Source organism: Notechis scutatus, chromosome Z (genome assembly GCF_049901735.1).
Source record: "Notechis scutatus isolate UNSWTSFEM ecotype Mainland chromosome Z, rNotScu1.2, whole genome shotgun sequence".
NCBI lineage: Eukaryota > Metazoa > Chordata > Lepidosauria > Squamata > Elapidae > Notechis > Notechis scutatus.
The window spans coordinates 104,936,754-104,963,198 of NC_142025.1; the positions used below are offsets into that span (position 1 = coordinate 104,936,754).

The 26,445-nt window shown below is 43.1% G+C and overlaps 1 long non-coding RNA gene across 1 annotated transcript in view; it reads right to left on the reverse strand.

The window, feature by feature from the left end:
* Positions 1–20,745: 20,745 nt before the first annotated feature.
* Positions 20,746–26,445, reverse strand: part of LOC148129044 (uncharacterized) — an 84,745-nt gene continuing 79,045 nt past the window's right edge. Inside the window, exon 2 of the long non-coding RNA XR_015745911.1 lies at positions 20,746–20,957. This is a non-coding gene — a long non-coding RNA (uncharacterized LOC148129044). The remainder of the gene's footprint in view (positions 20,958–26,445) is intronic.

A 26,445-nucleotide genomic window follows, 5' to 3' on the forward strand; every position in this document is an offset into this window, starting at 1 on the left:
CAAAGCCCTCCCTTTTGGATATACATTGAGACCTTTTTCTATCCCTGCCTATGGATACCCCTGATCAAACATCAAAGGGAGACAAAGGGTGAGAACTGTAGCTGTCTTTGTATAAGTCAGCTGAATTCTATTGCTTAGTTACCTGACTGAGGAAAATAATGTTTCAAAGAACAGGATGTCTTTCAACTTCTGTTATGCTAAGAATAATGAGGAAAGTTGGCACAGCTCACAAGATGACCCTTGCATGCTATATATGGCCCAATCCTGAGAATTTTAGTATATCTGCAAAATTCTTATTTCTCCCAGTTTACCATTTACCATGATTCTGATGTACTCTTAGGATGGGAAGCCAGTGCTGTCATAAACCATCTAGAGGTTCCAGTTTGGATACATACTTTAATTTGGTACAAATGTTTACCTTCATTTGCAACTCATATTTGCTTAGCTTTCTTTCATTTACATTCTGGTATAAAAGTATCTATGAAACCAGTGCTATTGTAGTCCAGAAAGTAACTAATATATGACTGAAAAGATAGACAGATGGTCTTTGTATCTGTCCTAAGGCAGAAATTTCAGGATCAAATATCAACATCCTCTTGTGGAAGATGAAATTAAGCGGTGGGCAGAAATGTGATAAGTGATTATCTAGGATGAAACTAAAAGTATATAGCTAATTTACCTTAGCCCCCTCTACCTCAACTGACCCACCATGGGCCCTGTGCCCCAGCCCATCGCCATGGGCTCCACACCTTGTGTCCCTCTGCTGTTGGCCCTTCCTACCCCTTGTCCCCACCCCTCATCCTCCAGTGCCTTGCACCAGGCAATTCCTCACAAAACAAATCTCCCTGGCAAACTATCTTGCACAAGGACCATTAGCCACATGGGATAACTCATCAAACACTGGGATAGGGAGAGCAAAAGACCTTTCCATCCTGCGGCCAGGTAGCGAGCTGCTCTTCCCCAGCAGGTGGGAGGCCACTCCCTCTCTCTGGGTGGAATGCCAGTCCACCCCATCACTGGAGCAAGGAAGCGCACTGGCAAAGATCCGCGCACCAGTCTGTCTTCTGATCACCTTGAGACCATCCCTACTTGCTGCAGAGAATGTCCTTGGAGCTGTGGGATGGGTAGTTCCTGACTCAAATGCCACTGTTAAAGTATAATAAATAGGCAACATATATTGTTTTATTAGTCTTCAAAGGTCAAAACAATGAAAGTTAAATTTCAGTTAGAGGTTATACTGAAGGATACTTTCAATACAGGGTCAGAAATTAATAATGGGCTTCCTATGAAGATGACTCACTGATGACAAGCCTAGGAAGGCTTGTTTTTCTGACTATGTCTTTTTCCATTTACTAATAGAAGGAACAGGTATTCCTTTAGTTTATATGATTCTCCAGGGTTAAGTCATGGAATCACCGCCAAGATCCTCCATATAGCTGCGGTCTGCAGGAAGCCTTGGAGTTGTGTTTCAGAGCAGCTAATAAGCCATTCACAGTTGGGGAGATGGAGCTGCAATCACTTCGTTGTTGAAAAAGCAGCGATTTTGGAATTTATTTTTCAAATGGACAATAAGGTACCCCTTTCATTTTTAATCATTGTATGGGTTCATTAGCTAAAAAAGGCTCTTTAGCGAGTCTGCTACTCCTTTTTGAAGATCTGGCCATTTTTCAGATTTCTTTATGACTAAACAACACAGAAGAGGTAAGGAGGCAAGCTAAAATAAGGAAGTGTGGAGTATCTTTTTTTAATTTTAACCTCCCAGTGCAATAGAGCTCCAAGCAAATCTACAACTCTCAAGAAGACAAGTTTGGCAGCCTTTCTCAAAATGGTTGCTGAAGGGTAAGGGACTTTTTGTCTTCTTACAATCTGCTGCATTGCTGCCAGAGCTGGTTCTTTGGCAATCTTATACCCTGGATTTGAATGGAGGCACTTAGGAATGATCCAAGATGACTTTTGGATGACTGTGGACCCACCCAGGAATGGGAACCTTGCTTCTTGCGGGGCAGCCAGAAAGTCAATAATATTTTTACATCTCTTCCTACAGGCAGAAAGTTTTTGTAAGCAAGCCAAGGACTTTTGATTTCCTTTTTAAAACGTTTGCTTTTGTTCTTTATCCTTAATTGTTAGTTGGCTGGCTGAATGCTGTTTTATTTCAACCCCTGCTGGATTTTATCTTGTTTTTTTCTGCTTCTCTTTATTTGGCTGGCTTCATCAACTTCAGCTTTTTTGTATAGAAACATTGCATGTGTTTCTGAATGTTGAAAGTGATTATATTTGAATTATATTATTGACTATTCACTGTAAACAATCTGCATTTTATTAACCTGCAAAAGGATTTGGATCAAAATAGTCAGAAAATAACTTCTTTGTTCTTTTGTGTATTCTCTGCTCTTATCTACTCCACTGAGCAACAACATATCAGATTACAGAGAGAAGGAGGAGGCTGACACTTGAGGGGAAGAGGGAGGGAAGAAACTGTCTAGCAACATGCAATTTTTAGCTGATTTTTTAAAAAGGTTTGATGAACTCATAAAGACTTTGAAAAACATTCATCAGAAACTGACTCTAAATATTTTTAAACCCACAAAAGGAACTTGTTTTCAAAGCAGCAAATATGGACTCTGAAACAACACAGTATGAAAAGATTCAGAGAAACATGGACTCAGAAATAGCAGAGTGAATTTCATGCGTCTTCCTGAAACTCAATCCTGTGCTTTTATATAATATCAAGAGAACTCTCCAGGCATATGGCATAAGCGGCATATGGGTTTTTCTTTTTAAAGAGACGTGAAAGTGTATTCAGAAATAGACTTATTATATTTAGTTGAGGAATAATTTTATCTGTTTCTTGGGAGGAAAGATAGATTGGCTTTGAAGATTGGACATATTGTATACAATCAATCAGCAATTGATAAGAGATGGTATTAAAAACAAACATGAATATTTGATCTAGTACCAATTAGGGTTACTATTCGAGAGGATTTGTGATTGATGCTGTGGTAAATTTTCTATGAAAACTCAACTAAGGTGGATATTATATAGTATAAATGTTAGAATCTTTTTAAAGAGATTTTTTCTTTTTCATTTCTTGGACAAATTTGGGGGATTTTTCTTTATGGATATTAACAAGGCTGAGAATTCCTTAGGAAAAATATATTTAATAGACATTTCAGAGAAGAAAAATATTTTATTCTATGAGGATAATCTGGAGAGAATGATTTAAATTTAAGGAGTTAATAGGAGTTAGGATGGATTTTTACAAGTCTGATACATGTAATTAAAGAAAACTCTAATGTAGTTTTGTAGGCTTGAAAATGCTTTTGTTCATAAATGATGCTGTAGTAATTCCTAAATTGTAAAATATTGAAAGTGAATTTGAAAATATGAATGTTAATAGGAGTAAAAAAGTTGTATTAGAATTTATTGATTTTAGGTTAAAAAATCTGAGAGGGTATAGTAAATGTTGTTAATGTAAATGATGACAGTTTATAAAGATTAATACGTGCAAACAGAAATATGTAGCATTTCCCACAGTAAGAAAAAAATAGAGATGGTTAAATTAATTTCTTTATTAAAGAAATGAACATAATTGTTTCTATTTGGAAACTGCTTCTCAATTTGTGCTTGTGATGGGAAAAAATGAAACTTTGGTTTTGCTGATTAGATAAGTTTGTTGTTATAGAAATGTCCAGTATATATATTACTGTGTAGAAGTAAAAAGCTGAGGTTATTTTCTACTACTGTGCTAAAGAGTCAGAAATCAATGCCTTTTTTTCTTTTCCCCTTCTGCCTCACACTTTCTCAATTTATTTTTTCTCCTTCCCTAGTTTCCCATTAGTTTTATCTTTTGTATTTTATATTCTGATAAACTAATAAATGCAAAAAAAAGTTAATATTATTAATATCAACAATGGTATCTGTCTCTATCATTAGACTATGTTATCGAAGAATAACAAGTTTTATCTGAAAAGACTGAATTGAAAATTGACTTGCAAATGATAGGCTACATGAATGAAATGGAAAAAGATGTTACACTGGAAGTATGAAAGAAACTGACTGATGTTTTAATAATTAAAAGGAACATACAAAAAAATAAACCATGAGAGCAACCTGGATCATTTTTCTTTATTAGATTTACAAAGAGACTTGTTAAAGCTTTGAAGAATCTTATGTGAGAGGACAAAGAAGAAACGGAATCAAATTCTGACACTATTTGAATGAACTAAAGATTAAGATTGTAAGAAGCAAAAGGAATATAAAATTGATTTATTTGCTCAAGGTTAATATAGATATGTTTTTATTTCTGGTAACCCTTGATACACTTTATGGATTTGTTAATAGAAAAAAAAGATGGGTTTTGGGAAGAAAGGATCATTTGTTACATTTTAAAGAAAAGATGATAAGTTAGTATGATTGTTTATAATTGTGATGAAGGTTGGAAGTCATTTATATTTTTCTTTATTATGTTCTTATTTTTCTTTCTATTTTTATGCACCTCTTATTCCTTTCTATTTTGCTATCTTTCTTTTAGTTTGCATCAGTTTTGTTATTGTAATTATAATCTTTATTAAAATTATTTGGAAAAAAGAAAAATTCTATGAACGTGTCTGTGCATTGCCTCCTTAAATAATAGTTTCCCATTTTTCAGCTTAGGCTACATTTCTTGGGTTTCTTTGATAATCTCCGCCCAAATATTAATTAGGTTTGACTCTGTTTAGCATTTTGAGATCAGCTAAGCATTGCCAAAAGATACTAGAGACAGTTTTAAGCTGACATTTGATACTTGAAAGCTCCATTGACTTTGATGGGAATTTTGGTAGGAATGTATATAGGGTCATGGCACTAAAACCAAAAATAAACCTTGCAACTATACCTTACTTCTTATGTCCATCTGAAATCTAACAGGATTTGTAATCATGCTTTAAACCAGATTAATAAATAGGAAGCAATTCAATAGACAATGATCAGGGATAGCTGTCTAATGAAGAGAAATATTGCATATTTGAGGGAAAAAATAATTTTATAGCACATATTCAGGTAATCCTGGACTTAACCACCATTCATTTAGTGACTTTGAAATTACAGTGACACTGAAAAAGTGACTTATGATCAGTTTTCACATTGGAGCATTCCCATGGTCACATAATCAAAATTCACGCTTTTGGCAACTGCCATGTATTTGTTACAGTTGCTCTGTCCTGGGGTCATGTGATCGCCATTTGAAACCCAACCTTGGCTTTCATCAAGCAACGCCAATGGGGAAGCCAGATTTGCTTAATGACTGCATGATTCACTTAGAAACTGCAGTGATTAAGCTTAACAACTGTGACCAAAAAGATCATAAAATGGGACAAAACTTACTTAACAACTGCCTTGCTTAACAATGCAAGTTTTGGGCTCAATTGTGGTCATAAGTTGAGGACTACTTATGGAATGGAATGGAATAGAAGAGTTGGAAGGGACCTTGGAGATCTTCTAGTGCAACCCCTGCTCAGGCAGAAAACCATATACCACTTCAGACAAATGGTTGTCCAATCTCTTTTAAAAGCTTTTCAGTGTTGGAGCATTCAAAATATGTAGGCAATTTGTTTGTTGATTAATGAAATTCTCCTTAGTTCTAGGTTGCTTCTCGATTAATTTCCATTCATTGCTTCTTTTCTTGCCTTCAGGTGCTTTGGAGCAATGGTCCCCAACCACCGGGCCCGGACCGATGCCGTCCGTGGATCATTTTGTACAGCGCCGCCGTTTTGCTGGGCGCCGCCATCTTGTTTCGGCGAGAAAGTGCTTCCGGGTGAGCTTTTCCGGTTGGAAAGCGGCGTTTGTGTGCTGAAGGAATCCTCACGCCTTAGTTTCATCGAAAGGGTGGGCGGCTTGACGAAGAGCCGTCCCGATGGCGGAGGAGATTAAGAAAGCACAAAAAGCACAAAAAAGGTACAAAGGAGGAGTTGAAGGTGGCGGGGAGAAGCGGGGGATGGCTGGCTGGCCGGTTGCTTGGCTCGCCTTGCCTTGGTCATGTGTGCTGATGCCGGTACCGGGCCGTGGATCATTTTGTGATGCTGGTACCGGGCCATGGCACAAAAAAGGTTGGGGGCCACTGCTTTGGAGAATAGCTTGATTGGAATACTGCTTTTCATGTCACCCCTAGTTCTTCTTTTCATTAAACTAGACATACCCAATTCCAACTGCCATTCTTTATATGTTTAGCCTCCAGCCTTTGTTGCTCTTCTCTGCACTCTTTCTAGAGTTTCAACATCTTATCTATATTGTGGTGCCCAAAACTAGATACAGTATTCCAAGTATGGCCTTATCAAGGCATTATAAAGTAGTATTAATACTTCATGTGATCTTGAATTTATCCCTCTGTTTATGCAGCCTCAAACTGTGTTGGCTTGTTTGGTAGCTGCAGTACATTGCTGGCTCATATTTAAGTGATTGTCCAGTAGGATTCCAAGATCCCGCTCACACATTGATGAAGATGTTGAAGAGTACTGGGCCTAAAATAGACCTCGGGGGTACCCCACTGCATACTTTCCTCCATGTAGATGCAGTTCCATTTTGGACTACACATTGAGTGTAATTGGTCAACCAGTTACAAATCCATCTGGTAGTGATGCTTTCTAACCCACATTTTTCTATCTTATCAAGTAGCATATTGTGGTCTACTTTATCAAATGCCTTACAGAAGTCCAAGTAAATTATATTCACAGTGTTTATCTGATCTGTCGTGTCCGGCGCAGGTGTCGTGTCCGGCGCAGGAAGGAAGCTCGGAGTCAGTGACTGGTTTCAGCTCTTTATTGTGCTCCGGTTACAGCTTAAACTTAGAAGGAGAAACGGCGGCTTTTTATTTCCAAGCCGCGGCGGCCGCAGCCAATGGCACCGCTTGAATCTCCCGCGCTTGGTTCCTCCAATCGCGGGAGATTCTGCGGGCCAATCCGTGCGGCTCGCTCGACCAATCCGGTCGCGCGCGCTTTAGCCAATCGCGGCGCGGGGTTTCTGGTATGTTAATTAACTGTACAGAACACCCTCCCCTCTTGGTTCGGTCCTACGTAACGTAGTCCCGTGAGGTAGGCGGGGCTCCGTGCTTGCCTACTGGACCTGCGCAGGTCAGTTGTTGTTTGGTTCTCGACCTGTTCGGTCGAGGCCTCTGCGTCTCTTGGCTTCGCTGATGGAACCGCCTGGAAGGTGTTGCCGGGCCTGTTGTTGCGGCTCCCTCCCGGTCTACCGGGTCGGTCGAGCTGCGACTCTCGCCGCTCCGCCTGGTCTTTCCGGGCTGGTCGAGCTGGCCTGGCTGTTTCTTCCTGGCGAGGCTTCGAGGTTGGCTGTTACCCGGTGAGTATTGCTGGTTATTTTCTATTCCCCCTGTATATTCCCTCCCCTCTTGGTTTGTGTTAATGGGGTCGTCTGTGTTTGCTTGCGTGTCGGTTGTGTTTCCTGCCCTTGATCTTAATTGATTGATGTGGCGTTTCCATGATTGTCCGTCCGTTGTTTGCAGCCTGTAGGAGTGTGGCCCTGTCAGTTGGGTTATGGTCGCGGTACCCATAGTGGGTCTCCGGTAAGGTTCTTTGCATAGACTGCATCGCCTGGTGCAAAAACCGGTGCTTGCTTGATGAGTCTGGGGGTTTTTCCGGGTTGTATGTGGGGTGCAGCCTGTCGAGTGGGGACCTTAGTTTTCTCCCCATTAGTAATTCTGCCGGGCTTTTATTTGTCGTTGTATTTGGGGTTATATGTTGTATTAGAAGCATTTTATTTATTTTTTCTTATATGTCCCGTGTTCGATTTTTGGATGGTTTTCTTTGTAAATTGAACCATCCGTTTCCTACCATTGGCCGCCGGATGTGCCGTCGCTGTCAGTGCGTGTCGTATGCCCGTTCCGCTAGGAATTTTTAATTCCAGCGAGGTGAATTGGGGGCCGTTGTCTGACACGATGACGTCCGGGGAGGCTGTGGGTTGCGAACAGTTTGTCGAGTACCTTGGTGACAGCTTCTGTTGTGGTGGTTTTCATGTTGCTTACCTCCAGCCAATTGGAGTAAGCATCCACCGTGATGAGGAATGTGTTTCCTCTTGTGGGGCGGCGAAGTCTATATGTATTCTGGACCATGGCCCCCTGGGGGTCTCCCACTCTAGTATTGGCGCCGGCAGGGGGGTTTGGTCTGGTTTCTTGGCAGCATGATCACCTGGCTACCCAAGCCTCAATCTCCTTGTCCATGCCTGGCCACCAAGCATAACTTCTGGCCAAGGCTTTCGTCCGTACGATGCCGGGTGCCCTTCGTGCAAAAGTTTTAATATTTTCCCTTGTAATTTTTCTGGTATGACCACCCTGTCCCCCCATAACAAACACCCTTTCTGTAAAGACAGTTCTGTTTGTCGGTTTCGGAATGTCCTGAATGCTTCATCGTTGTCTTTCTCCGGCCACCCTTTCTCTATACAATGTAATACCAGCGCCAGACGCTTGTCTTTATTAGTTTCTCGGGCAATGTCTGACGCGGTTATGGGTAGGTCAGGCAATGTCTCTATGCTGAGGGTGGTCGTTGTGGGCGCTGGGTCGTCGTCTAGGTCGGGGAGTGGCGAGCGGCTCAGTGCGTCTGCATGGGTGATCATCTTACCGGGTCTGTGTGTGAGCCGGTAGTCGTAGGCGGCGAGGAACTCAGACCACCTTGTCATCCTGGGGGATAGGATGTTCGGGGTGGCCTTGTTCCCTGCCAGGATGCCCAGCAGCGGCTTGTGGTCTGTGATAATGGTGAATCGGTGACCGTAGAGGTACTCGTGGAATTTCTTTACTGCTGCGACGATGGCTAGGGCCTCCTTGTCTAACTGGCTGTAGTTTCTTTCGGGTTTGCTGAGTGTTCTCGAAAAAAAGCGATGGGTGCTTCTTTTCTGTCCGGAAGTGTATGGCTGAGGGCGGCGCCGATGCCAAAAGGTGAGGTGTCGCATGTGACGGTGAGGGTAGGGTCTCATTGTATTGTATGAGGACGGCATCCGAGGTGAGCAGGTCTTTGGTTCTCGTGAATGCGGTGTCCTCCCGTTTCCCCCAGGTCCATTTGGCCGTCTTATCCAGGAGCCTATGCAAGGCTCCGCCGCTGATCGCCTTTTGGGGCAAGAACACATTGTAAAATTGAGCAGTCCCAAAAATGCCTGTAGCTCTGTTTTGTTCTTGGGGGTGGGGGCTTCCTTGATGGCTTTGATTTTGCTTCCGGTCGGGTGGATGCCATGTCGGTCTAGGAGGTACCCCAGGAACTCGACTTGCTCTGTACAAAGCTGGCATTTCTCCCTCTTCACTTTTAACCCGGCCCCCTTGAATTTGGCAAGTACCTCCCTTAGGCGACCCTCTAGCTCTTCCCGGTTGGCTGCCGACACTAGTACGTCATCGAAGTAGGGGACCACCCCCTTTATCCCTCGCAGTAGTCTCTCCATGAGGCTCTGAAAAATTCCCGGGGCTACGCTGACTCCAAACTGGAGTCGGTTACAGCGGAGCAGCTCCCGGTGTGTGACTATTGTTTGCGCCTCAGCGGTTTCTTCGTCGACCGGCAGTTGCTGGTAGGCTTGCGCCAGGTCGAGCTTTGCGAAAACTTTGCCCCCAGCGAGTGAAGTAGGTGTTGCACTAGGCTCTTTGTTGCAGGGCACAATTGAGGTGGCCTTATAGTCCCGCAGATTCTTACTGACCCGTCTGGCTTTACTGGGGTGACTATCGGGTCTCCCACCGGGCGTGGTCGATTGGTTGCAAAACCCCTGTTTGTGAGTTTGTCAAGCTGCTCGTCTATTTTTTCCGTAGTGCAAAGGGCACCCGCCTCGGTTTTAGGCGTATGGGTGCGATGTTTGGAGTCTAGACTGAAGGAGATAGGGGGCCCACGGTACTTGCCTAAGGTGCCGTCGAATACTTCTTGGAAGTCCTTCGCCAGTTGCTGCTCCCAGTCGGCTTCCGCGATGTGATTTATGCCCGTGACCTCGATGCCAAGTGGTGCGAACCATTGGAGTCCTAAGAGGCTGGGTCGGTTCGGTCCACGATTGTCAGGGGAAGCTTTGCGGAGCGGCCCTTGAACGTCACCTCGAACTGCCCGGTCCCGATGACGGGGATTCGGTTCCCCTGGTAGTCCTTGATGACCAATTTCTGGTTCTCTAGTCCTCCCTTCTGGATGGTTGGCACCAGCCGCTTGATTTCTTTCCAGGCGACCATGGAGAGGTAGGACCCGGAGTCCACCTCCATCCGGCATGGTTCGCCCTCGATGCTCACCTCGACGTAGACTTTCCGGGCATCGGTGGTTTCAGCGTGGCCGATGGTAACCGTCTGGTGGGTTTCCTCTCACTGGCGGCCTTCTCCATTCCGTCGCCCCCGGGTGTCTCGGCTCCAACGATTTTCGGCTTGGCGGTCTCTGGTCCTGGGGGGGGTGTCGTCTCGCCCCCGGTTGCTCGGGTCTCGGCGGTGGGGGCTGTGTGTTTTTCTGAGTCGGCAGACTCGGGCAATGTGGCCCTTCTTGTTGCAATGCCGGCAGATCGCGTCGAAAAACCGGCATTCTGATCGGAAGTGGCTTCCCCCGCACCCGGCACACTGGGGTCCCGACTTACGACCTCGTTGATCTCGCCGGTCCCGTCCTGCTTGGAGCCGATGGACGTCTTCCTCCTCCTCCGTGGTATCTGAGGCGGAGTCGAGGTCCCCGTGGTGTGTGGTGGTTTCTCGTCGGCTAGCTTCGGGGGTTTCGGTGCGGTCTCCGTTCTCTGCCTTCCGAAGCCTGGCTGCTGACTTTCGGGTAGCCTTAGCTGCGGAGGCTTCGGCCAGGGCGTCGCCGAGATCGATGTCGCCCTTTGCCATCAGCCGGCTCTTCAGTGCCTGGTCCCTGAGGCCCAGGACCACGCGGTCTCGGAGGGCATCGTCCAAGTCTCGGAAGTCGCACATCCCCCCTAGGTCCCGCAGGCAGCTATGAAGTCGCTGACGCTCTCATCCTGCCGTTGGTTCCGCCGGTAGAATTCGTCCCGCCGGATGAGGATGGGCACGGCGGGGGCGTAGTGGTTCTGAAGCAGCGGCTCGAGATCGGCCCAGTCCATCGCCTTTACATCCAGCGGGCTTCGCGAGGGCTTTGGCCATCTTGAACACTGCGGCCCCGCAGTGTGTGAGGAAAACGGCCCTCTTCTTCTGCCCGTTCGCATCCTTCAAGTTGCTACTTTCGAGGAACATTAGGAATCGGTCCGTGTACGATTCCCAGTCCTCGGTAGCTGGGTTGAACGTTGCTGGTGGGGTCATGCTGGCCATCTAGTCGGTCTTTGTCTTCCTCGGGACACGTTCTCGGTGGTTATTCTCTGGATCCCACCTTCGTCGCCAGTGTCGTGTCCGGCGCAGGAAGGAAGTTCGGAGTCAGTGACTGGTTTCAGCTCTTTATTGTGCTCCGGTTACAGCTTAAACTTAGAAGGAGAAACGGCGGCTTTTTATTTCCAAGCCGCGGCGGTACGCAGCCAATGGCACCGCTTCAAATCTCCCGCGCTTGGTTCCTCCAATCGCAGGAGATTCTTAACGGGCCAATCCGTGCGGCTCGCTCGACCAATCCGGTCGCCGCGCGCTTTAGCCAATCGCGGCGCGGGATTTACGAGTATGTTAATTAACTGTACAGAACATGATCCATTAATTTTGTCACTTTGTCAAAAAGATTTGTAATAAGATTTGTTTAGGATGACCTGTTTTGACAAACCCATGTTGGCTTATGGTTATGATTTTGTTTGCTTCTAGGTGTTCACAGATTCATTGCTTGATTATCTTTTCCAGAATCTTCCCAGGTATTGTGGTCAGACTGATAGGTCTGAAATAGATAGGTGTTTGAGAAACAGAACATTATCATTTTGTGTAAAGTTCATATACTGGTTTGCTTTCTCTGCTCCAAAATTACTTGAGTGTGTTTAGAATAATCATCAACATTATCAACACTGAAGTTACTACTTTTTCTTAATGTTGGAGGCTCCTTCTTCAAGTGCTAATGACTATGATTTCAATGAATCTTTGGAGATTTACCTTTTGCTACAAAATGCATAAGTTCACTTCACAAGGTAGCAAGGCCGCCTTCCCAAAACTGATGTCTTCTGGAATCATTGCACTAATGTCCCAGAAAGAGGTTGGAAACAGGTTGAAACCACACCACTTAGTGACAGCAATTTCAATAGTCCCTGTTGTGGACCATTACATGAGGGAAGGATCAACCTCAACTGGGTGAAGATTGACCACGTTGCCAGTCCTATGATTCCAGCTCCAGCACTGAGATGATCGTGTGGGTGCCAGTAGACCTGTACACAGGTCCATTTTTACATTGTGGTGACTGGCAGGGCGTGGCTGCAGCCCAGCAATAGGCCTATCTAGGCTTGCTTCGCTAGTTCAGAGGTAAAAGGATCTTTTTTATTCTGGATGGGGCCTTACTAGCAAGGGTGAGCAGTAAATGTGTTATTAACTCCTCATCCCCTCCCCGACCAGGATCCATCCTCTCCCTCTGGCTGTGTTTGTTAATCCTATTCTCCCAGTGGGATGGCGGATAAAGATCAGGAAGTGGTCACCGTCCCTCTACTTCTCGAGGTAGATCTAGGCGCAGGCAAAAGAAAAAGGCCCCTGAACCCAAAAAAACCTTCCAGAGCAGAGGAACAGGATGCCTTGAGAAGACAGAAGGCTCTAGAAAAACAGGTGGAGAAAAGCAGCGTGTTGCTGGTGGGAGGAGCTGGAGTTCACCACACCCAGAGGAATTAGATTCTTCTGCTTTACCTCCAGTTTTACAAATGGAGCCTGGGCCTTCTACCTCCACTAGTGGACCTTGCTTACAAACCTGATCACCCGATAACTTATCTACTATCACTGATCCACACCCTCTAGAGTGAGTTTCAGATTACGAAGGAGATCCCCAAGCAGTCTGCCAGGATGAAACTAGGGCATCTCCTCCTAAGAGAACCAGACCAGGTGTGGAGGCAATTTTTACACCTACAGGTGCTGGCTTGCGTGATCCTGAAGGGGCAGAAACAGCATTATCTGCGCACATGGAGGCAATTATCTCAAGGGCCATAAGGATTGTGGAGAGCCTCCAAGCAATGCAAAGGCCTGAATCAATGGTGTCAGAACACTCAGACCTAGAGCATTACATTCATGATAGAAGCAGGGAATCCTTGAGAGGCAGGGCTTCTCCTCACCCATCAATACATAGTGTCACATATAGAGCACCAGAGGAAGACAAGAGGGAATCCGATTTCTCTGCAGATAAGGATTTGGCCCCTGAGAGACGCTTCTTCACTGTACTTTTTGATTCTCAAAAGTTCTGGGCTTTGTTGTTCAAGGCTAGGAAGACAGCCCAGTTGGGGCCAAAAGCAGATGTTGGGGTAGTGGAAGGTGATACCACTGCTCCTCCAGACCAATGTTTTGATGAGCCAACATTTTGCCTGAAATGGTTCCATCTCCTAGATTATTTTTTAACGTAATCAAAAAAACAGCTGGAATCCCCAGGCACATCTGCCATGTTATTGGCCAACGAACGCCACTATTTCAATATGGGGGCTGAACTTACCAGCTCATTACAGATGCCATTAGTGGACAATCTGGTTGCAGCTTTAGTTTCTTCTTCTTTGAATCTTGCTGATCCAGAGGGGGCATTGAAGGCGGAGGACAAGAGGATCGAACAATCCTTCCAACGTACTCACCAGGTGGCTGCCTGGGTGGTCAAGGCTGCTTCAGCTGCCTCATTCTTTATGAGGGTTTCCTTATGCTGGCTGCATCAACTGCAAGACAGGGTCCCCTCCACAGACATCCGAATGCACCAAGACATCCATAAGCTGGTTGCAGCAGCCGAATTTACTGCTGATGCCACTTTAAACAGTGCCAGGATTGCTTCCAAGGCCATTGCCACTTCTGTAGCTGCCTGCAGAATGGTCTGGCTTAAAAACTGGCAGGCCGATGGGTGGCAAAAGTGGAAGGTGGCATCTGCCTCTCTCAAAGGGGATAAATTGTTTGGGGAGGTCTTGGACCCCCATCTGGTGGAGACCAGAGATAAAAAGAAATACCTTCCCCCTGGCAAGGCGCTCAAGTTTCAGGGCAGTACCTTACTTCCGCAGGTCAACTTTCTGAGCTGAGAGCAGCACCAGGGCTCAAGGGCATCAGAGGCAGGCCTTCAATCACCAGGAGTCCCCCAGGAAAGAGCAATTTTCAGGCAAGCGGCCCTTTCGTGGGGGAGGAGGTAACTTTTTCCAGCGCTCCCACTAAATGTGGCAGTAGTTCTCCAATTGGGGGTAGGTTATCTAGTTTTGCGGCCCAATGGGAGGTTACTACATCTGACGCTTGGGTCTTAAACACCATCAACATGGCCTTTTCCTAGAATTTAGGTCACAACCCCCCAGATTTTATGTGCCTTGCCCTGTTTCCAGGGAGGCATCCCGTAGGAACCTAATGGAACAGGCCGTCAAACACCTTCTGGATATTCGAGCCATGCAGACAGTTCCATTGACTCAGCAGAGTAAGGAATTCTACTCCTGGCTGTTTGTTGTTACCAAGTCTTCTGGGGGGTGGAGAGCTATTCTGGGCCTAAAAAAGCTCAATAAATTTTTGGTTTACAAGCATTTCCGGATGCATTCACTGCAAGAAAAGGAAGGTGACTTCCTCATCTCAACTGATTTGACAGAGGCTTATCTGCACATCAGGATTTGTCTGGCTATGCTGGGAGAAACTTCCAATATAGGGCTATGCCCTTTGGTTTATCTTCTGCACCCAGGGTATTTACTAAGGTCTTGGCTGCCTTGGTAGCTCACTTGAGAACCATCCCAGTAAGGGTGCAGTGTTACCTGGATGATATTTTAATCCAATCATCCTCACATGACTGGGCCTTAAAGGATCTCCAAGTGACAATCTTCTTGTTGCAAGACCGTGGTTTCTCAATTAACCACAATAAAAGTCATTTCTCATCAACCAGATGTTTATTGCATCTGGGAGCAAATATTAACACAATGTCTTGTAAGGTATCCCTTTCACAGGAACACGAGGACAGTTTGCAGAGCGTGGTGGGGGAGGTCGTGAGGGCAGATAAGTCCCCTTTGGCACATCTCTCACAACTATTAGGAAAGATGATATCTTGCATCTCCATCGTGCCTTGGGCTAGATTTCACTCCAGAAAGCTTCAGTGGTTCCTCTTGCCCTACCAAAAGGTGGGCAGAAGTCACTCTTCTCTCAAAGTCACAGTTCCCAGGTTAGTCAAGCAGTCCTTATCATGGTGGGCTTCTCAGGCTTTGAATGCAGGTCACTTATTCAAAGAGCCACCCCAAATGGGTAATCACCACCGATGCCAGTCTCTCAGGCTGGGGAGCTCATTTGCAGTCACAAGTGACTCAAGGCCAATGGTCTGTTTTGGAGAGGAATAAGAACATAATTGGTTAGAATTGAGAGTGGTAAGATGGGCTCTCAAGAAATTCAGAAACAGTAATAGAACAGACATGCACTTATTTTGACAGATAATGTCACCACTAAGCCTCACATTGATAGGCAGGGTGGCCCTAGGCCCAGGGCGTTAATGTTGGAAGCTGAATGTCTGGTTTTTTTGGGCAGAAAGGAATCTTCTGTCTTTTAGAGCAGAACATATTTCTGGGGTAGAAAATGTGCAATTGGCTTAGCAGGGCCAGGATTGATCCCTCGGAGTGGAGTATTCCCCCTCTTTTATTTCAGGAGCTGTCATGATGGTTCAGATTACCAGTGGTGGACCTGTTCGCATCTCTAAACAATGCCAAATTCCCAAAGTTTTTCACCAGATTTGTGACCCAGGGGGCAGAAGGCACCAATGCCCTCAAGATCAGGGGGCCTCAGGGTCTCTTGTATGCCTTCCCTCCTCTTCTGCTGCTGCCACTGGTCATCAGAAAGATATTGGGGGAGGAGGAGGAGGTCATACTTCTGGCTCCTTACCGGCCCAGATGACCCTGGTCTGTGGATCTGGTGAATCTCTCAACTACCCAACCTTGGAGGATTCCTTCTCACAAGGTGTCTCTACACCAAAGGGAAATATCCCACCCAGCGCCTCAGTGATTCCAACTGACTGCATGGCAGTTGAGCGGAGCACACTGAGGGAACAAAATATATCAGAACGGTCCATCCATACCATACTAGCGGCTAGGAGACCATCAACTAACTGCATTTATGGAGCCACATGGAAGGTCTTCTGTCAGTGGTGCTTCAAGACTAAGATTTCTCCCAAGTACTTGTTTCAATATTTGTTTCTTGAATATTAGATATTAATTCTCATGAGATCCAAATCATATCCAATCTGGACCATGATAAATGTCTATTTGAATAGAAAGTATATTGTTTAGCTTTAACATTTCTTTCTCTCCAAATATCTTTTAAGATTAATTCATCTGTCATTTTAAAAAAGATTTAGGGAGAGTCTTTCTATTTTGCGTTGTTGTTGTTGCTATATAATCCAGTTTATTGTCCACAATTCCATTAAAGTCTCCCATCATAATTATATGTATATAGTCCAGTCCAGTTATTTTCATGTGTAATTTTTATAAAATTCTTCTTGTTTATCATTCGGAGCATAAATTGCAATCAAGAGTATTTTTATATTATTGTCCATTATTTCCACCATTAATACTCTTCCGTCTTCATCCGTATAAATCAATTTTGCTGGGATGACCTCTTTGATATATAGAACCACTCCTCTTTTCTTACATTGAGTCAAAGAAGTAAATATTTTCCCTAATTTTGGTTGTACTAACAATTGTTCATGTTGTTTTTGATATGTACTTCTTGTAAACAAATTATATCAAATTTTAATTTCTCTAATTTATGAAAAGTTTTCCTTCTTTTAACAGCTGAATTGAGTCCATTTATATTCATTGTGATCAATTTTTTTCTTCCATGATTATGCTTTATATTTAGGTCTAACAGCTCTCGTGGATCTCACTTCACGCTGTTCTTTACTATCCACCTGTCCACCTACTGCACCTTCCTCTTCTTCAGTCTCCAGTTGTTCCTCCTGAAACTCAATTAATGAGACCTCTTTCTCTGCCTCTGCTTCTCTCCTTCCAAAAAATTCTGCGTGGAAAAGTTTTGCTTTCTCAATTGAATCAATTCTATGTCTCTGTTCTTGCCACGTAAACATTAATCCTTCTGGAATCAGCCATCTATAATTCACTTCCTTATTCAATAACATTTTGGTCAGGAATCGATATTCTCTTCTCATCTCTCTCACTCTTCTGGGTATTTGTTTTAAAACCACAATCTCTTTGCCTTTGTATTTCAATGTCTTCTCTCTTACAACTTGTAGTATTTGTGTTTTGATGGATTTTTTGATAAATCTAATATGGACTTCCCTTGGTAATTTATTTCTCATCGCATATCTTGTAAAAACTCGGTATACCTCATCTACTCCATCCATCATCTTTTCCTCTGTAATTTCCAACGCATCCGCCAAAATTTCTATCCTTATCGCAGCCACGTTTTGTCCTTTTTCTTCTTCTATATTTTGAAATCTGAGATAGAATTCTGACCTCTCCATCTCCCACCTCAACATCCCACTTTTATCTTGTTCAACCACTGTTAATCTGCTGTCAATATTTCCAATCTTCTCCTCTCTTTGGTTACCTTCTTCCTCAATTTTTTGGAATCTCTCATCATACTTCGCCATCATTTGTTGAATATTTTCAATTTTTTTCATCAGTCTTCCCTGTTCTTTGTTCAATATTTTCTATTCTTTTTCAATGGTGTCTGATTTTGTCTTGAGATCTTGGATTCCTTGCATAATCATCTGTAAAGTCACTTTTTCTTATTCTTTATCTTGCTTCAACATTGTCTGAATCAAGCGTTGTCCAGCTGGTGGGGAGGCAGAGGTAGAAGTAGAAACGCCAGAAGATATGGGTTTTCTGCTCATTTTGATGCTTCAGGACCTTCAAATTCTTTTTAGCTTTTAATCCAACTGGTAGAATAGCCAATTATAATCCAAAATGAAAAAATCCAATAATAAAAAGCCCAATAACAAAAAAAGGAGAAAAAGAAGAAGAAAATCTTCAGGTTCTTCTAGACCCTAATCCAATTATGAAGTAGTCCAAAGTAAAAAATGAAAAATAGAAAGAAGAAAAAAAACCAAAAACCCAAAAATAATAATAATCTTTAATCCAATTGGAAAGTCTCAATAATAAAAAAGAAAAGGCAGAGTGGTCCAAAAATATAAATGGAAAAAGCAAAAAGAATCCCAGTAAAAAAAAGGAGAAGAAAAGAAAAATAAAGAAAAATTCTGAGGCTTTCCCTTTAAAATAAAAAGCAAAAATAAGAATATTACTAAAATTAAGGTTTACAGAGAGGCTGGTGAGTAGGGGTACACAACTGAAAAAGATTAAAAACAACAACAACAAAAAAAAAAAAAACACTGCACTCATTTGTCCAAGGCTCTTATTATGACTCTCTTCTCCACAAGCTTCAAGGCCAAGCCTCAAGTGTTGAAATGTTGATAAGGGTCCAGGAAAGCACCTGTAATAATATTCTGCTCGCTCTCCTCTATCTTATCAAATTGAAATGTCCTTGAGAAGTAGTCTTTTCAGAGTTCTTCTCCAATTCAAATAAAATATTTTCAAGCCTCTAGTTGGCAGTGTTACAGAGTTTCTTAATCCACTTCCCCCCACCAGCCAGAAAAACATTTTTTAAATTAAGCAAAAGAAAAAGTATTAACATATATATATATATATATATATATATATAAAGAAAAAAAAATAACCAAAGGGTGCCTCTATCCTAAAAAAAAAATTTAAAAAATCAAAAAGGAGCAAATATATATAAGAGAAAATTCAGTCCAGTTAACTACAAAGTCGCACTGAAGTTCCAAAAAACAAAAGTAAGAAATAGAAAAAAATAATAATCCAAGCCTCAATTTGACATCCCTTTAAAAACGCCGCTCATACAGTTTTGTCAAAAAAAAATAAAAAATCTCACAGATTTCTTCTTATATTCAGTGTCCTTTCAAAACTCAGCTAATTAGCAAAAAAAAAAAGTTTCTCACCCAGCCGACAAACTTTCACTCTCAGCTCTTCCTTACCGGAGCTGTCCCGACTTCAGCAGCTATGGAGGCTGCCTCTCCGCCCGCCAGCAATAGGACTTCTTCCGGATCAAACCAGAAACTTTGCGATGTCCCTGGGGTCCAGGAAATGTGCCCTACACGGTCACCGTCTCTATGGGACGGTTTAGGTCCGTTAGGACCGACCCGAAGCGAAAATATCAGCTGCGATCTCGGAGCCCGAGATTGCAGCTGTATCACCGAAACGAAGCTCCGCCTTCCCCCTTACCATAAGTGGTGGACTTGTGATGACGCTAAAAAATATTGGACTAAAATTCGCATGTGGTTGGAAAAAATGACAAAGAAATGTATAGATTTGAAACCGGAGTTCTTTTTATTGGGAATTTTACCAGATACATATAGCAAAGATTTGAAATATCTGATTGTAAATGTGTTAACAGCGGCTAGGATTGTATTTGCTAAAAACTGGAAGAATGAGAAAATACCATCACAGGAAGAAATTGTTAAGAAAATATTGGAATGTGCTGAGATGAGTAGATTGACATTTGAAATTAGAGAGCAAGAGGATAAACAATTTTATGAAATTTGGGATCTTCAAAATACGACAAAATACGACAATAGAATATTTAGAATGTTAGACAGCAAGGAATACCTTTCTTTTTTTTCGTTTTTGCTATTTGACATATTTATAAAGTGTTTGTAGGATAGATTTGGTATGATTATATGATTTGCTATAGAATAAACTGTTTAAAGCAGGCTTGTCCAACCCGCGGCCCACGGGCCGCATGCGGCCCAGGTCACCTCGTAATGCAGCCCAACACCCACCCCAACCTTCATGAAAGATCCAGCGAGGAGGAGAGGCAGGCGCGAGGCGGGCGAGGCGAGCAACAGAAAGGCGGGCAGCCGCAGCCCAAAAGTCCCGCCCGCCACCTCCTGCTGTTGCCACCGCCGCTGCTTCTGCCCCGCCGCTGCTGCTGCCGCTGCTGCTTCTGCTCCCCGCTGCCGCCGCTGCTGCTTCTGCCACCGCCGCTGCTTCTGCCCCCGCCACCGCCGCCGCCGCTGCTGATTCTGCCCCGGCACCCCGCCGCCGCTGCTGCTTCTGCCCCGCCACCGCCGCCACCGCTGCTGCTTCTGCCCCGCCGCCCCGCCACCGCCCGCTGCTGCTTCTGCCCCCGCTGCCACCGCTGCTGCTTCTGCCCCGCGCCCCACTGCTGCTTCTGCCCCGCCGCCGCCGCTGCTACTTCTGCCCCCACCCGCCGTGGCTGCTTCTGCCCCGCCGCCGCCGTGGCTTCTGCCCCCTGCCCCGCTGCTTCTGCCCCCCTGCCCCGCGCCGCTTTCTTCCCCCCTCCCCCCCACCCCACAAAATTTGGCCGGAAAATTAATAAAAATAAATAATTTGCAGGAGGAGAGGTAGGCGCGAGGTGGGCGAGCTTTCTTCCCGCTCCCCCCATAAAATTTGGCTGGAAAATGATAAAATAAAAATAAATAATTTTTAATAAATAATTTATAATAAATAATAAATAATAATTTTATTTTATTTTATTATTTTTTTAATTTAATTTAATTTAATTTAATTTAATTATTTAATTTAATTTAATTTAATTTAATTTAATTATTTAATTTAATTATGTGCAGCCCAAACCAAATTTTCATCTTCTAATGTGGCCCAGGGAAGGTGAAAGGTTGGACACCTCTGGTTTAAAGCATTGTTATCTCATAAAGCATGAATGATTAAAAGTATAGTCAAATGATTTTTAATAGCGATATTAGGATATAAAAGTTTGGATTGATAATATGAGTTGTTATGTAACATAATTGTAATTGAGACTGCGAAATGAATGCACAAAACTGATGAACCAACCGACACACTGTATGTATATAAGAGAGTTGATGTTTTAATGTTTTGTTTGTTTGTAGAAAATCAATAAAATTGTTTTCAAAAAAAAAAAAAGACTAAGATTTCTCCCACTTCAGCTTCAGTAGCCAACATATTGGACTTTCTGCAAGAGGGTCTTGACAAAGGACTCTCAGCCAACACCCTATGCATGCAGGTGGCCGCCCTCTTATCACTATTGTACTTATATAGGAAGGGGTCCTTGTCTCAGAACCAAACCATCCAGAGGTTTCTTAAAGGAGCCTCCAACCTGAGACCACCTGTAGTAACCCATTTGAGCGTCTCAGCTCCATCAGTTTACACCTTCTATCTCTCAAGGTAGCCTTTCTAGTAGCCATCACTTTGGCTAGAAGGATCTCATAGATGGCGGCTCTTTCGGCTAGGGAAGAAGGTATAGGGAAGATGTGTATCTTCCATCCAGATAGACCATTTTTCATCCCTAAGATCAATTCTAGGTTCCACAGGGCACAAGAGCTTATTCTCCCAAATTTCTGTCCCAGTCCTATCCATCATTTGGAATGGGCGTGGCATACACTGGATGTTCACAGGGCTTTGAAAATATACATCTGGGGAACATGTCTAATCCAAAAGTCAGAGGCACTTTTGTGTCCTTCCAGCTGGGCACATGGGAGTTGAAAGTGTCTACATTGACAGTGAGCAGATGAATTAGGGCTTGCATTTCTAAGGCCTATCATAGCAGGTCTCTTCCAGTGCCTCGAGGGGTGATGGCTCATTCTACTGGAAGTGTGGCAATGACTACAGCATTGGCTACTCAAGCACCCATTGAAGAAATTTGTTGAGCAGCTATATGGTCTTCACCATCGCCCTTTATTTGACATTACCGCTTGGATGCCTTTGCATGGGCTGATGCAGCCTATGGCAGGAGGGTTCTACAAGCGCCAATGTGAGTAGGACCAGGCTCAAGTCCTCCCAGGGACCATCCAGCTTTAGTATGTCCCCACTCTATCTGGACTCTCAGAACCACAGATAGGAAAACAAACACTGGTTTACCTGAATGTTCGTTTTCTTCTGTGGTGGAGTGTCCAGCCCCACCCTTGTTTGTCTGGTGTGGGTGTGGGTTGGGGGGAGCAATAATGTATGTCCTTTTTATACACGCAACTATAGAATCATGTCCAGTCTGCCAAGTGCTTCATCGAAAGCTGGGGTGTGGCCACGGCAGAGGGCGGAGCTTCAGTTGTAAAGCAGACTCAGTCCAACAGAGCAGGAACTGATCATACCCACTCTATCTGGAATCTCTCCACCACAGAAGAAAAGGAACATTCAGGTAAGCCAATGTTCAGGATCTTTTGCCCCACCATTTTTGCCTTGGTTTCACTTCCCTGCCTATATCCCTCTGCATCTCTGCTCTTTTGCTCCATCATCACCTTACCAGCCCCAGCTGACCTTCACCATTGTCTTCCTTCTGTTGCTGACAAAGCGTGTAAGGCTGAAGCACCTGTTGACCCCAGCACAAGGCCATCAGCACCCTTAGCCAGGACACATCTCATAAGCAGCAGAAGGAAGAGTATGGCAAAGTTAGGTGATAGCAGTTGAGTGTAAGCTAGCCAAAAGCTCAGAGAAAGATGGGTGGGAGGAGCAGAAGCATACACCAGTCATAAATATGGTCAGGCCTGTCAAATGCCCAAATTTTTGATAGCTTGGTCATATAAGCGCTACGATGGCCATAACCTTAAGGACTCAACATAACTATATTTATTCAGCTGGACTATAAGTTTGAATATTACTGAACGAATGGTTATTAAGCAAAGACTACTTGTAATACTATTTGTAATACTATTAACTTTAAGAAAAGGCTTTCTTTGTGTGATAGCGTTGTGGTTAGCCGGCAGCAGGTGTGGACGGCTGAGGAGAGCGAGGACTCAGATGAGGGGCCAGGACCATTAGGACCTTCAGAGATTGTGGGGGCTGACAGCAGCAATGTGGAGGTTCCAGAGGAGCCTGTGCCAAGTGCGCATGCGCGCAGGATTGCTCATAGGAAAGAGCAGCTACAACAGCATGGGCAACTCGGGAATAAGGCTGCAAGGTAATGGCCCCTCCTTCAAGAAGATAAAAGCCAGCTGTGAAACGAACGTTCTTTGCAAAAGGCAAAGACGTTTTGAACCTCCAGCCTCGTGGACATTCCAGTATCTTGCGTTTGAGTTTGTATTTGAAGATTCTTGTATTGCAAATTATTTCTTATCTGTTATTTTTTGGCAGTCTCACACAGTTTGGCAAGGCTTGTGCTTATCACAGCTAATTATTTTTCAGAAGCATTAAAAGGTTTCCATTCCCTTTGGATTGTGTTTAATTTGTTGGAAAAGGGCATGGGTCAGAACAGATAGATAAGGGAAATGATAGTGTTTAGCCCAATCCCAATTAATTGGGCAGCAAATAGCAATAGCACTTAAACTTATATACCACTTCTCAGTGCTTTTACAGCCCTCTCTGAGTGGTTTACAGAGTCAGCATATTGCCCCCAACAATCTGAGGTCCTCATTTTACTGACCTTGGAAGGATGGGAGGCTGAATCAACCTTGAGCCTGGTGAGATTCAAACTGCCAAATTGCAGGCAGCCAGCAGTCAGCAAAAGTAGCCTGTAGTACTGCATTCTAACCACTGCGCCTCCTTGGCTCATCTGCAAAATCATTTGCAATCAAAGGAAATGTGTGGTGATGTTGGAAGGGTACATATGGCAGGTACTGACTTTACATTTTTTCTTTGGTCTTCCTAAAATGGCTCTTGTTTAAAACCATTATGTGTAATCCTAAAGCTAAGGAGATACACAATATTTCTGTGCAATAGAAGCAGTATTACAGCATTATCTGTAAAGACACTGAAGTTGAAAACACATATGGAAAAATAAGGAGAGTCTTTTAAAAGCTCTTTGAGCACAGAAGAATATTTTAATTGTCTGCAATTTGACAGTATGAATCTCACCAGGTTCAAGGTTGACTCAGCCTTCCATCCTTCCGAGGCTGATATTTCTGCAGTTGCTAAAATTATATTTACTGAAAAGCCATTTCTAGGTTTGCTACAGCTTCTAGAACTAGGATGCAATCATTGAGACAACCGGTACAGATAGTCCTTGATATACAACCATAATTGAATCCAGAATTACCGTTCTCAGTTGTGCTGGTCATTAAGTAACCATACAACCATGCCCAATTTTATGATTATTTTTGTGGCAGTCATTAAGCGACTACAGCAATCATATAGTGAACATTATGGAGAATGTGGTCATTAAGCAAATCCATTGTCCACAATAGGCATTTTTTTGCTGAAAACCAAAAGTAAATGCCAATTTCCAGCAAAAAAAATTGTCATATCTAGAAGAGCAGAAGCACATACTGCAGTCATGGAATGTTGCAAAGGGTCGTAAAAGAGGACAGGTTGCTAAGCACTCAAAATGCAATCATGTGACCATAGAGGGGCAGCTGTTATAATCTTGAATGATTGCTAAATCATGGGTTATAAATTTAGTATTATCAGCACGTATATGAACAATATCCTGCTATTTTGCTGTCATCTACTGGTCATCTGCATTTTGCAGAACAGATGTAGTAACCCTAATTTTTGCTGTATTTTAAAAAATACATGGAGGATTTGTCAATGAATATCACATAGGTAAATGCATCTTCGATGTTCGCAAAGGTTAAGGCAGTGCACATATCCGTTGCTGTGATTGTAGGAGCAGATAAAAGTTTTTTACCTTCTTAAGGAGTTTTCAGAAAGCAACTGCTCATTCACTGGCCTTCTTGCATTCCGGATTTGATAAACTTTCAATCTGTTGCTCTTTTCATTTCTCTTGTGTACTCAGGCATATTATCCTACTGAATCCTACTGGTTAGTTCAATCTATTATTTTCTGAAATTGATTGAGGCAATCTTTAAACTGGCAGAAGTTGAAGTAAACATTTTGGATAAATGAAGACTATAGAGGGCAAAATGAAGATATAAACAGAAAAGGGCTGGTAAGCATGTGGGAAGAGTTCTCATTATTTTCCTCTTTGTAATGAAGTATTGTTTAACCTTTTAGGAATTACAGTTCAATTTTCATGAAATTCTCATCTCAAAAATGGATAGAATTACACCACAAAATTTTACTGGAATAACTAGACAAATGCCAGAACAATAGCAATACTGAGATTTGGAGATGACAAATAATCCTGGGGTCATAGTTTATCCATTGTTGCTAAATGACAGGCCAAATCTATCACCCGTAGGTCACCTTTCCTCGCATCAGTGTGGGCTTGGTGTGATTTCTGATATTGGGTAATATATGAGATCTAGGACAAGCAGGATCTTATTATAGTAGAATGGAGAAAGAATAGAGGCCCACTATGTATAGAGCAGCTGAACATTCCACTGTGGGTTCATCGGTACTTAAGTATTTCTTGATTAAGTTGATTTCTCAATGAAGGACCTTCTAGCTTTAGTTTTGACCATTGGTTATCAAACTTGGCAACTTTAAGATGAGTGGACTTCAACACCCAAAATTCCTCTGCTAGTATGCTGGCTGAGGAATTCTGGGAGTTGTTCACAAATTTTACAGTTACAAAGTTTGAAACACTCTTGACCGTTATTTTCTCCTTCCAGATGTAGTTTTTGTGTACACTCCAATTCAGTGCCCTCTAATGGTTAAATTACACATATTACAATTTCAATCTCAAGCATTTCCCCAATTCTATGATGTTAACTATATTTACAAATGTAATATTGTGCAGGTAGAGGTCCTAATTTTACTGAGGGGCAGGGATGGCGGCTAGGACCACAGATGGTCTTTGCCACCCATTTAGCACACATAATGCAACTATTATGTAGATGTGGTTTTGACTGCGGTAGAGATATCCTGCAATTCTGATGCAGCTCTTTGACCCCACCACCAGTCAAAGCTAATCTCTAAAAACTTCCCTCCCAATGTCTAAATCTTAATAACTATAGTTTCATTTTCCTGCTTACCAATGCAACTGCACATTTTGTTGTATTTTATATTCTAATATAAATGCATTAAAAGGCATAAATAGGGGACACTGTGATTACCAATTATTATACCAATTATTATGTATATACCAATTATTAAAGGAAGATAAATATGTTTAAATAAGTTTACTTTTTTGGTGTTCCCACACTAGCCAATCATGATCACCACCATTTCACCACCAATCCAATTAAGCTTGTCATACAGAATCCCTTAGTATTACTATTATTTTGCTTTTTTTAAAAAAAATTAAAATTAAAAATTAACAGATTGGCAGCAACTCTGGAGGTGTTCCAATTTATTTTATTGTGTCAATTGGTTATAAGATAATAGGTATAAGTAAAAACATGATTATGAATACATGGATACATATAAGAAAAATAAAAAAAGAAACAATAGGACAGGGACAGTAAGCACGTTGGTGCGCTTATACACGCCCCCCTACAGATCTCTTAGGAAAGGGGTGAGGTCAATAGTAGACAGTCTTAAGGTTAAAGTTTTTGGGGTTTGGGGAAGAAACCACAGTCAGGTAGAGTATTCCAGACTTTGACCACTCTGTTGCTGAAGTCGTATTTCCTG